The sequence below is a fragment of the Chrysemys picta genome, chromosome 16 (genome assembly GCF_011386835.1).
Source record: "Chrysemys picta bellii isolate R12L10 chromosome 16, ASM1138683v2, whole genome shotgun sequence".
NCBI classification, from domain to species: Eukaryota; Metazoa; Chordata; order Testudines; family Emydidae; genus Chrysemys; species Chrysemys picta.
The window spans coordinates 8,565,219-8,577,250 of record NC_088806.1 but is presented as its reverse complement, the minus strand read 5'-3'; the positions used below and the strand labels follow the sequence as shown (position 1 = coordinate 8,577,250).

Below are 12,032 nucleotides of genomic sequence, written 5' to 3'. Positions count from 1 at the left end.
CAAGACAAGTCTTGCAGGCACAGACAACAGGGCCCCCCTCAGTTAGGTCCAGCTTGGGGTCCCAGGGCATTCCAGCCCACCCCCCTTTGGGGGGTCAGAGCCATCTCTCCCTCCCAGCCATCTCTCCAGCTCGCTTCCAGCACTCTGCCTTCAGCGACCCCTCCCACAGCCTTTGTTCAGTTTCCCGGGCTAAGGAGTCACCTGGCCTTCAACCCCTTCCTGGGTTCTCATGTTACACACTCAGGTATGCGCCCTCGGCCAGTCTCCCATCCCCCAATGCAGACTATCCAGCCACACTCCCCTGTCAGCATTCACAGACCACAGTGAGGACAGGCCCAGTTCGTCACAATAGGATACTGGGCTGGATGGACCTTTGGTCTGACCCAGTAGGGCCATTCTTATGTTCTTATGAAGAGAGGGGCAGAACACTATGACAGAGTTTCTGTAGCGTAGTGATTATCATGTTTGCCTAACACGCTAAAGGTCCCTGCTTTAAAACCATGCAGAAACGTGATGGCTCACTTTTCCCAGCTCCTACTGCTGCCATTGGTCTGTCCCTGCTGTTGTAGAAGCAGCAGTGGTCTGTATTCTCTGTATAACTATGCTATATATAATCTGTATGCTCAAAATATCTGGTATACTTCCCTCCCACTTTTGTCTCCTCTCCCTCTCTGAATACCTCTGAAGTGGCTTTCCCCCTCTCCCTCCCTCCTGGAATGCTTGTGGGATGAATGGGCTGGTTGAACAGCTGGAAGATCAGAAGACCTCCCAGGCATACAAGGTATCTGGGACTCTAATCAGGAAGCACTCACACACCCAATGCGTGGACACTGCCTAAGGTGGAGTGTGACCAACCAGATGTGGCCAAGTCATCTCTAGTTGCAGGCCATGAAGAGCAGGTCCTTAAAAGATGAAGGGGCCATGTGCTCAGAAGTGCACTCATAAGCTTGTCTCTCCAGTGAATGCCCTTTGCCTGGACCACCTGGCCAGTGGTTCGCTGTGTTGCATTTCATTGTGTCTCAGGAAGACTTCCCTTCATAGCACCCTCTGTCGCTGCACTGTGGGACACTTACCTTGAAGAATCCTGACATCTCCAGTGCCGTGCCTGTCCTGGGAGCATGAGTGTGCGAGTGTGAGTGTGACCTCCCCCTTATTTTGAGCTTAGCTATCAAAATGTAACCCTTCTGCCCCTCTGAGTTGTCACCAACAAGGGCCAGGTTCAGTATCTAGGGGTTCTGTTTCAATAACGCAATGCAAAACCAGCTCAAGCCCCCACCCAGTGACCTGGGACAATTACATACCATCCCCCGAGCTCCTCTAGGAGGCAATACTTCCCCTCTCACAAGCATGGAGTCTGAGTGTAGCAAAAGCCTTTTAATAAAGGAGGGAAACAATGCGGCATTATGTTGGGGAAACACCACAAGCAGGATTCATAACACAAACCATGAGCAAAAGACCCACCTCCAAGTAAGTTTGGCAGTGTCCTTTTCCCCTCAGGTCTTAAGTCCAATCACCCCAAAGTCCAACAACCCAAAAGTCTCTGTCCCTGGTCAGTGCTACCCCAGAGTTCAAATGTTTATCTGCAGAGTTTTACCCACCGCCCCCAGCCTGGTTGGAAATGGGGGGCATACGGGGTGTTAAGGGGCACCTTACGTGGTCTGAGGCCAACTGTCCCACCTCTCTGTGGAGTTCTGCTGCAGCCTTCACCACGAATGGCTCCATTCTACCAGCCATGCCGCGCCGCTCCAGCTATCCCCACAAACTGCTCTATTCCGCTTACTGTTCCATGGGCTGCTCCAACTATCCCACAAACTGCTCCACTCTCCTAGCTACTTAGCAATATATCTTCAGGCTCCCCCACTAGTTAACACAGCACTCAATGATCTCAGCCCAGCAATTTTAACTTTTTTAGCAATTTCAGCTCTTAGTAATATCAGCTTGTAGTAGAACCATTGGCCCAAAGTGAATTCAGCTCAGCAACCTGTAGCTGGATTTCTAATAGAAACAAAATCAGATCTCCTATTCAACAGTGGAAAAAGAGAATAGCACAATTGGTGGTCAATGACCTGAAAAGGAACCCATAGCCTCAAGTACACATACATGTCCCCAGCCACTCTTAATTCACTGGGTATTGGAACCCATGTCCCTTGTCTAATGAGTGCTACTTAGGTGATTGTGAGACCCTCTATCATAAAACAGTTTCATTGTCCTTGATTCACATAATCAGGGTAACAACACTTTATTCCTCCTGCCCCAATAACAGAGCAACTGGGGATCCTACAGCTGCCAAAGTGACCATTTTGGACTGCTGTGGGCTCGTGCTAGGCAGTGTGGGTGTGCCTATTCAAACAAGATCAGCCCCTAAAGTTCTTTTCCACACTCGCCATAATTCACCACCAGATGTCAGGGTAGAGCTCATCCTGACTCTCCATATATATTATATAGGATATATTATACAAATATAATAAACGTGCTGCTTTCTGCCAAACTCTGGTGGGTCATCAGTCCTTCCTAAGCTTATTAGCTGGCCCAATTTTGGATAACACCTGCAATAACCCCAACCCCTGCATGACAGAGGGTGGTGAAATGAGCTGAGAAAAAGCCTTGGCATCAGCAGGGGAAAGCTAGAGGACCTAGGCCAGTCACCTTTTGAAGCCTTGTGGTTTGGTCTCCTCTGACCTTGATCGTTGGCCTATGAAGGCTGGCTCTTCCTGCTGGCCTCCTTTGCGTGACTTGCCAAAGGAGGAAGTGAGGCAGGAATGGGACAAAAGAAGAAAGTCATGCTGAGGAAGCTAAGCAACCCAGTGCAACTAAGTGGGGTTAGTAGAGCACCATCATTCGTTCTGCCAAAGCCTGGGAAGGTGTGGTTTGCTGCTGGGAGGTAGAATCCTGTGAATGTCTCTTTGCATCCCAGGGATGGCTACTTGCACACCAGGAGTTGAAGGATGGTTCTGGGTGAAAGGAAGATAAGCAAAGCTATGGAAGGAAATTTGGGTGCAGGGTACAGTCTCCGCACTGGGGTAGGGGGTTGGGGTGCAGGAGGGGTGGCGCTTACCCCGGGCAGTGCAGCTCCCGAAGTGACCGGTACACACAGTCCTTCGGCAGCAGCTCCTAGATGGATGGGGCAGGGGGTTTCCATGTGCCTCTGCCTGCAGGCATTGCCCCCAGAGCTCCCATTGGCTGAAGTTCCTAGCCAATGGGAGCTGAGGCGATGGTACTCGGGGCAGGGGCAGTGAATGGAGACACTCCCCCGCTCCCCAGGGGATGCCGGGACATGCCAGCAACTTCTGGGAGCAGCACGTAGGGACAGAGGTAGAGTGGGCAGGGAGCCCCCTTAGTGCTGCTGGCACATCTCTGCACACCCATTGGGGAGGGGAGCAGAGGGTCTCCATGCACTGCCTGGGGTAGGGGCAGTGCACAGAGCTGCCTCCCCTCCCACCAGTACTGGATTTACTTAGGTTCAACTGGCACCATGGCACCAGGCCCATGGTCCAAAGGGGCCCCAGCCCACTCTTCTCCACACCCGCTCTCTCCTGTGGGGGTAGAAGCTTGATGCTGCTGGCTCCTGCTGCAGCAGGGCAGCCTCCGCCAGCAGCCAGGCTCCTCCCTCACCTCTTCCCCCACTGTGCTCCGTTCTTGCCCCTCTCCCTGCCACCGATCAGCTGTTTGCCGGCAGGAGGGAAGGGGAAGAGTGGAGCCTCAGTGCACTCCCCACTCCAGGGAGGAGACAAAGTGGGGGCAGAGTCTTTGGGAAGGGGCTGGAATCAGGGCATACGCCCTCCAGCCCCCTGCTGAAAACACCCCCACGACAACAGCCCACACCTCCAGCCCTGTGCCCACCCTGACCCCTGAACCCACCTCACACACTACCAGCCCCCTGCCCTGACCTCTGCACCCCCCACACTCTCCCCAGCCCCGTGCCCTGACCCATGCACCCCCTCACACCTCCCCAGTCCCCAGCCATGACCCCTACTCCCCCTCACACCTCCCCAGACCCCTGCCTGACTCCTGCACCTCCCCACATCCTCCCCACACCTCATGCCCTGCTTCTTGCACCTCCCCACCTCCCCACCCCCATCCAGAGCACCAAACGGGAGCTCCTGCACCCCCACCCATTCCCACCTGCACCTCTCTTACCAAAGAGGAGCTGTCCTAGGTAAGCGCTCCACAAGTCAACCTTGTGCCCCAACCCTGAGACCTCTCCCTCAACCTAGCTCCTGGCCAGACCCTGCACCCCAACGTTTCTTTTACAATTTTTGAAAAGATCATTAAGTGGTCCCTCAAGATCCACGGGTAGCCTGTGGAGGTTTTACACCACGTTGGGCAGGAGATACAGAAAGAAAAAGGTTGGGAATCCCTGCTCCAGGGAATCCCAGAGAATAAAGACTCAATCCGACTCAGTGCTGCCAACTCCAATGGTTTTGCCTTGAGTCTCATGAGAGTTATTGTTTTCCTTAAAGCCCCAGCTCCTGGAGTCAAGTGGAGATATGATGATTTCAGCCTTCGCTCCTAAAGAAACAGTACCTTTCTAGCCCTTATGGCTGTGGAGAAAGATTCAAAATGTCACCCCAGTGCGCCCTAAAGGCTCATCAAGCAGAAGGCAAAGAAAAAGATCCCCAAATCTCTTAATATTACATAATGTCATTATTTTAAAGCCAATCTCATGATTTTTGGTGAGCCTGACTCAGGGTTTTTGAACCTTTGGGGTTGGCCATTTTGCAGACTGAGAGCTGGGCACTCTCCTTCACATCCAGCGCACCCAGACTTTTCTAAAGCATTAACTCTTTCTTCTCCTTCATGGCACTTTAATGCAGCTGGGAATCCCAATTCCTAGACTTGCTTTTCCACAGACAGTGAATTCCCCACTGGGCTTTTCCAGGGGCTCCAGTCCCCCACCCCAGGATTGATGGGGCAATAATCTCACATCACCCCTTTGTGACTCCCAAAGACCCTGCAGGGACAGCAGCTGGTCTCTAGGCCACCTGGGGAGAGGGGGCAGTTCAACACCTATGTCAGCAGGCTCCTGCTGCCCGGAGGTGACCATATTCTCACAGCCCCTCCACCTCATACTGAAACCCACATGGACTCTCCCCCTTACAGCACCTCCTCTTCACACTGACTCCCCAATGGACCCTCCCCTTCACATCCCCTCCCTTCACACATAAAGGTACTTGTTTGCTGGAGCCTGACATTACAAACCCAGGTGTGAGATTTCTGAGGATTTACTCACTGAGTCCCCTCCCCCTCTCACCGCTCCCCTGAGTGCAGAGGGGCTGTGCTCAGGCAGCCAGTTTCATCCAGGTATTTCACCCCCTAGGCCCCCAGAGTCTCATCTGACTGTATTTACCAGTGACACTGCGTATGGGCGTAAGGGGCTTGGGGAGGCTGAGAATCCCCAAACAGGGCAAGAAATGCTGGATGTGACATACCTCTCTTTGGAGGAGTGATGGGCCACCGCCTTTGGAGTGCCACCAAAAGAACCTCCTGAGGAGTGGGGAAACAAACCGGCACTCTCACCATGGCCCTGCCTCCGCTCTGCCCCCATGTCCTGCCTGCGCTCAGCCTCTTCCCCAGAGGACACCCCCCCGCCACTGTGGTAAGCAGATCTTCCACCTCATCAGCCCCGAGCCAGGCCTCTGTGCTGCAAATTATTCCAGCATCTGGGAAGGAAAGCACAGCAGCCCACAGCTCCAGCTCTGGTGGCTCTTTGATCTCACTGGGATAGGAGGCAACAAGTGTATCACTGCTCAGTGTGACGAATATCTCTGTGATTTCTGCCCATCATGGTGGGGAGTTTCCCCACTGATAACATTTCTTGCTGGGAGGGGAACAGGAGAGAGAAGAGGCGTTTCCCCCCTGTTTCATTCCTCTCCATTTTCTGTTCCTCCCTTCCCTTCCAGGGTCCTCCCTTGCATTTCACCTTGTGCAGTGGCGCCCTCCCCGCACCCAGGACTTCGGAGAATCTGGAGCAGGAAGATCCCATGGGATTCTCAGTGATCAAGAGATTTTTCCACCTTCTAGGAGACCTCAGCTTTGGACTAAAGGCAGCCCTGGGCTTTTCCTCTCTCCCTTCCTGGGGATCAAAGTCATGAAGCCTCTTCCTTGCCTCTTGGGTCTGAATTAATGTCTCATTTCCCACTATCTAATCGAAAGAAACAAATGTTTCTAATCCAGGTGAGTGGAGTTAATTAAGTTCTCCCCCACTGCAACTTGAGACCATTGCTCCTTGTTCTGTCAAATGCCACCATTGAGAACAGCTGAGACCCATACTCTTTGGAACTCCTGTTCAGGTAGTTTAAAGCCCCCACTCTTCTCTTCTGCAGACTAAATAACCCCAGTTCCCTCAGCTTCTCCTCATAAGCCATGTACCCCAGTCCCCTAATCATTTTCGTTGCCCTCCACTGGACTGTCTCTAATTTGTTCACATCCTTTCTGTAGTCGAGGGCCCAAAACTTGATGCACTACTCCAAATGTGACCTCAATAGTGCCGAATAGAGGGGAATAATCACTTCCCTCGATCTGCTGGCAATGCTCCTACTAATGCAGCCAATTTGCCATTAGGCTTCTTCTAGCAACAAGCGCACACTGTTGACTCATATCCAGCTTCTCATCCAGGTCCTTTTCTGAAGAACTACTGCTTAGCCAGTCGGTCTGCAACCTGTAGCAGTGCACGGGATTCTTCCATCCTAAGCACAGGACTTTGTGCTTTTTTATAGGGGAGAGTTTTAGGGCTCTTGTGATTCAGGTAGCCATACTATAGGATGCCTTCCCGGTTTGAATTTGACAGGTGGATCAACATAGATGCACATTGTGACCCTTCTCAAGGAGCTGAGGGCTGTGAGTTTCCTTGTTGCCACCTGCCATTAGGAAGAGGGACTTTTGCTTTTGGCAGCTGGATGTTAGTGACCAAACTCAACCAGCCTGTCAGGCACTCAAGCACCCGCCTCTGAGCTACAGCAGCCCTGCCAGTTGACTATAGAGGCACCCTAATCCCTGGTTCCTTCAATGTGTCACCCTCTGGGGTCCAGCCCCAATCACCAGATACTCAGAGAAATCACAGATCCTCCCTTCCCGAAGCAATGGTATATCTCAGGCTACCAGTTTTACTGTAGACCATGGCTATTGTATCACACACAGCACTTGAGTACAGTCATCGAAGAAACGGAAATGTATTTAACAAGGGATAGAGATTTAAACAGAAACAAATGTGAGCGATGGAAACGAACCATAACCAACAAAACAAAATCATAAAATGCAACCTACACTTTTTAACAGTTACCTTTCCTATATAAGTAGATTCTCACCTTACACGTCAGTCCTAGAAGCCAGGGCCCTGCCTTTCATGAAGCACCACTGGTCAGTAGGGATCTCCTTGGTGAATGGACCCAGAGTGTTTTTCTCTACCCTGTTATAAACTGAATCAGTCTTTTGTCTTTATTCACAGAAAGGACTATCTCCTGATTGTCATATTGTCCTTTTAACTTCCACAGGGTTTCAATGTCTATAGTTTGTCTTTGATGGTTTTCCATTGGTTTTTCTGGGTTGGTGCAAAGGTTGACAATTTAGCAATACATCGCATAACTGGTTAGCAAGGGACGGAAGACAATTCCCTCCCATTTAAATGGACCATCCCCACCAAGACCTATGACTGAGGTGACTCACTCTCATGACAATACCACATAGACATAATTTTCTATGTACTTACATTACTCCTTAAATATGACATGTACACACCTCTCGTAGTGCGTAGGACTATCAATAATTTACAAGTATTCAGTAGAGATCTCACTGCTATGCTTCCTGGATAAATAATATAAAAGCATTGAATTAGGTGTGGCGAATTTGTCAGGTCTGAGACAGGAGTTGCTTGTGAATAAAAGTGACCCCTTTGACAATTGGCACCAATAAGCTTTTGTCACGCATGCAATGAGCTATACAGTCACACCCTGATATAATAGAAAGGTCAGCACAAAAAATAGAAAAAGGAACAATAAGATACCAAAATAACAATGGTTGGAACTCTCCATTTCTCTCAGTCTTTGCATTCATGGGTACTAAAAGCTGTAGGTACAGTTGAGGAACCAGGGGATAGGACAGCTGGCTCAGCCCTGCATACTAGCACCTTTCTCACATACAGGGAGATGGGTCAAATTTGGAATTGATGTCATGACTCGCTTCCCATAGGGAATCAATCTGTCAAAGACTGGAAATATTCTTCTGACAACCTAACACTGTCTACACTGGGGCTCAGGTACAATAACTACTACTCTGAGTGGAGAGGACTTTTCACACCCCTGAGAGATGTGGCTATGTCAACACAGCTTTTCAGCATAGACCAGCCTTTAGATGTCTTATTGACCTGAAAGGTAATGGACTTCAACCTTTTTCTTCTTATTGATGGTTGACGATTGCAGCTTTGTTTGTTATCAGAGCTGGAGATTCTATTCAAAAATAGCTATTTTCTCCAGCTATTATATTTCCAACACTAATTTTATACACATTTTTTAACACCTACAATGGATTAATTCAACAAAAAACCCACTTCTATTTCCTCAACATCTGCGTCATGAAGGGCAGCATTCCCCATAACATAGGATTAGCTAGGAGAGATCTTTTGGGAACCAAATACATGGGCATTTTGCCTACTTCAAAATCATTTATCATGGAATTCCCTCCCCAGATCATGTGAGACAATATTGAATTCAACAATTGAACTACACTGTGATCATATGCACTTCCTTCAGTTAGTTGGGGTTCTGCTGTTGTTCACCATTTCTGAATGGAGATTTTAAATCACTGCTGTTTCTTTGTTAGCATGTCCAGTAAATTGGAGAGTTCTCTCCTGTTGACAGAACTGCATTTGAACTTTCTCCATGTCATCATGGAGGGTTGGGAAAAAGTAAAGCTGAAGTGAGAAATGATGACTTTAGCAAATGGTCATATGTCTTAAGTTCTCCAATAAATCTGAGGTACATCCTATCAAACTGAACTAATATCCAACTGGGTGACCAAATAGTCTTCAGGAAAGCTAGATATCCACATCAAAGAGAGATAGAATACATGACAATGGACGTCTAAAGTAAAATTCCAGAGCAGGTTACATCTGATTATTCAGAATCAGGACAAGAGATTCTCCCATCACATTCTCCTTTGATCCATTCAAACCTGATTCACTCAGCACTGTCTCAATAGTCAGTTATGTTATTTACAACATTTTTAGTATTTTAGCATCCCCATAATGGGGGTGGGGGGAGGGCAGAACAGCCCTGTTGCCAGGAGAGCCTTTACCAATAGATAAAACCTTGGATTTAAACTCCCAATGATCACACTGTGTTTGGGATCCATTTGAATTCCCCTTCCAGGTCTTTGACACTTTCATCTCTAGTCATAGCGACTCTGATATAGGATTAAAGAAGTCAAAGCATCATCTCCAAGCACAGATAGCTGAGAACTCTTCCTCACATGACACTTTGAGAAGTGGAGGGGTAGAATGTGACGAAGATAAACTCTGCATGGCTCAGACAAAAGGTAACAGTTCTGCAGTGATGGGGAACGAGGGAATCTCTGAGTTTCCCCAACTCCATCCAGTGTCACAGAGGCTGAAATGACACTTTTCCCCCTGCCCCTCCTCCTCTTCATTTAAATATAATTTGAAAAGTCCCAATATAACTGCTCTTCAGCAAAACCCAGTGCAACATGAGAACAACTGGCAATGATACAAACTGTATCACTGGTGACTCTAACAATAACTTTGCAATAGGAAGAATGGTATACATGTGATGCTCCCTGGTTCCGGATAGGAAAGGCACACTTGAAATAGTCATGGGACAATGGAATTGATAGAAGGAACAAATAGGTCAACTTCAAAACACAGTGAATGGCAAAAGGCAAAAATGGGCCCCTCATCGGACAAGCTGAGGGATAACGGTGCTGCAAACAGTTCAAAGAGCTTTAAAAGTTACTATGTGGGAATCAGGAAAAGTACTAAGGAAGGAAAAGGATGGATAGCCCTAGAGGTTTTTATGGTGTTCATCTCTGATGGCTAACATGGACTGAATGCCAAGAGAAGGTATTTCCACACTTGCAGCATTCATAGGGCCTCTCTCCTGAGTGGATTCTCTGATGTTTAGAAAGGGCTAAGCTCTTAGTGAAGCATTTCCCACACACACGGTATTCATAGGTCCTCTCCCTGTGTGGATTCTCTGATGCTTAATAAGGTTCGAACTGCGATTGAAGCTTTTTCCACACTCACTGCATTCATAGGGCCTCTCACCTGTGTGGATTCTCTGATGGTGAAAAAGAGCTGATTTTTGAGTGAACCTTTTCCCACTCTCACTGCATTCATAGGGCCTCTCCCCTGTGTGGATTTTCTGATGGTGAAAAAGGGCTGATCAGTGAGTGAAGTTTTTTCCACACTCACTGCATTCATAGGGCCTCGCCCCTGTGTGGATTCTCTGATGTTCAGAAAGTGCTGAGTTCTTAGTGAAGCATTTCCCACACTCACGGCATTCATAGGGCCTCTGTCCTGTGTGGATTCTCTGATGCTTTATAAGGACTGAATAGTCACATAAATTTTTCCCATGCTCAGTGCACGCATTTTTTCTCTTTTCCCTGCTGTGTTGTGGTTTCCTTCTGGTCCTTCTGAGTTCCCTGGCAGGAAATACATTTACCCATTTTCTCCCCTGGATGGTTTCCCTGCTCTCTTTCTGGTCTGTGGTGAATCTCACAGGAGTTGCCCTGCTCATGACTCCTGGAAACATTCCTTTTTGATCTATGCAATGATGCTCTGTGTTTATCCACTTGCTCAATGTTTTCCTTCTGAGAATTCTGCTCCTCTTTGTCACATACTGTTGCATCACCTGCTGTGATAGAGACAGAAACCTCAAACAGGGATTGAAAGGGGAAGGCCAAACCAAACCAAGTGCCGGAGAGAGGTCAAATACAAATCAGGAACTGAACTCCCCCAAACTCTTCCCCCAAATGTAGTAGGAGGATTTTATGTTGGTATTTTATATAATTTAGAATGAAGGATAAAGAATAAGAATGTAGCATGTATTAAATGTATTGGTGTATGATCTGATCACATCCTGCCAGCCACCCTTTTAGAATAACAGAAAGGAATGGCCTAATGGGCCAATGGGTAGAGATACATCAGCCAGAATCTGTGTCTGGACTGATTTCAAGGCAGTAACAGACCTTTTTAGGGTCACCAATTTGTTGTAGGTCAGGGGTCGGCAACCTTTCAGAAGTGGTGTGCCGAGTCTTCATTTATTCACTCTAATTTAAGGTTTTCTGTGCCAGTAATATATTTTAATGTTTTAGAAGGTCTTCTTCTATAAATCTATAATATATAACTAAACTATTGTTATATGTAAAGTAAATAAGGTTTTTAAAATGTTTAAGAAACTTCATTTCAAATTAAATTAAAATGCAGAGCTCCTCAGATTGGTGGCCAGGACCCGGGCAGTGTGAGTGCCACTGAAAATCATCTCGCGGTCCGCCTTCAGCACGCGTGTCATAGGTTGCCTACCCCTGTTGTAGGTTTAGCATTTTAAAATATGTAAAAGAATGCCATCATTGTTTTCTTTTGCATTGAAATTTGATGTTCCTGTTCAAAATGTTCTTTGTAAATTAATTCTGTTTTGTGTGTGAATGAGGAATGTATGTGTTAAGAGATAAGTGTGAAGGCCATCGCTGAATGAGATGTACAAGGGAGGAACTGGAGACAGATGCAAGGGTGCCAGGAGGCTGCAACACGCCCCTATTGAAATGTCAGAGGTGGGCAGACTGAGGACTCTAAAGATGAGATAGGCACCTATCAGTGGGGACAAGATAGCTCTGATCAAAACCAAAATGTGATAACTCCCTGAGGAACTTGATGAAAGAAAAAGATAAAGGATGAGAAGGACAATTTAAGAAAACAAGCACTCATCAAACAACAATTGATTACAGACGGTGCAAAACTGATTGGTCCCAATGAAGGAAAATCACTATATAAAGAGGGTGCTTTCTCATGAAACTTTGGGTTCATC

At 47.7% G+C, this 12,032-nt stretch overlaps 1 protein-coding gene and 1 long non-coding RNA gene across 8 annotated transcripts in view; both read right to left on the bottom strand.

The window, feature by feature from the left end:
* LOC135975998 (uncharacterized) overlaps nucleotides 1-12,032 on the bottom strand; it is a 268,614-nt gene that overhangs the window by 115,508 nt on the left and 141,074 nt on the right. The gene's annotated exons all lie outside the window — the stretch shown is intronic.
* The window catches only part of LOC101938094 (uncharacterized), a 52,630-nt gene that overhangs the window by 13,271 nt on the left and 27,327 nt on the right, over nucleotides 1-12,032 (bottom strand). For 3 of the 7 annotated variants that reach the window (XM_065570131.1, XM_065570130.1, XM_065570127.1), the window contains exon 9: nucleotides 7,090-10,862. The exons of 3 other annotated variants lie outside the window; for them this stretch is intronic. The gene's annotated coding sequence lies outside the window, so the exon portion shown is untranslated. Of the gene's footprint in view, nucleotides 1-7,089; nucleotides 10,863-12,032 lie in introns of those variants that run through there. One more of the 7 variants, XM_065570128.1, reaches the window with a different exon arrangement.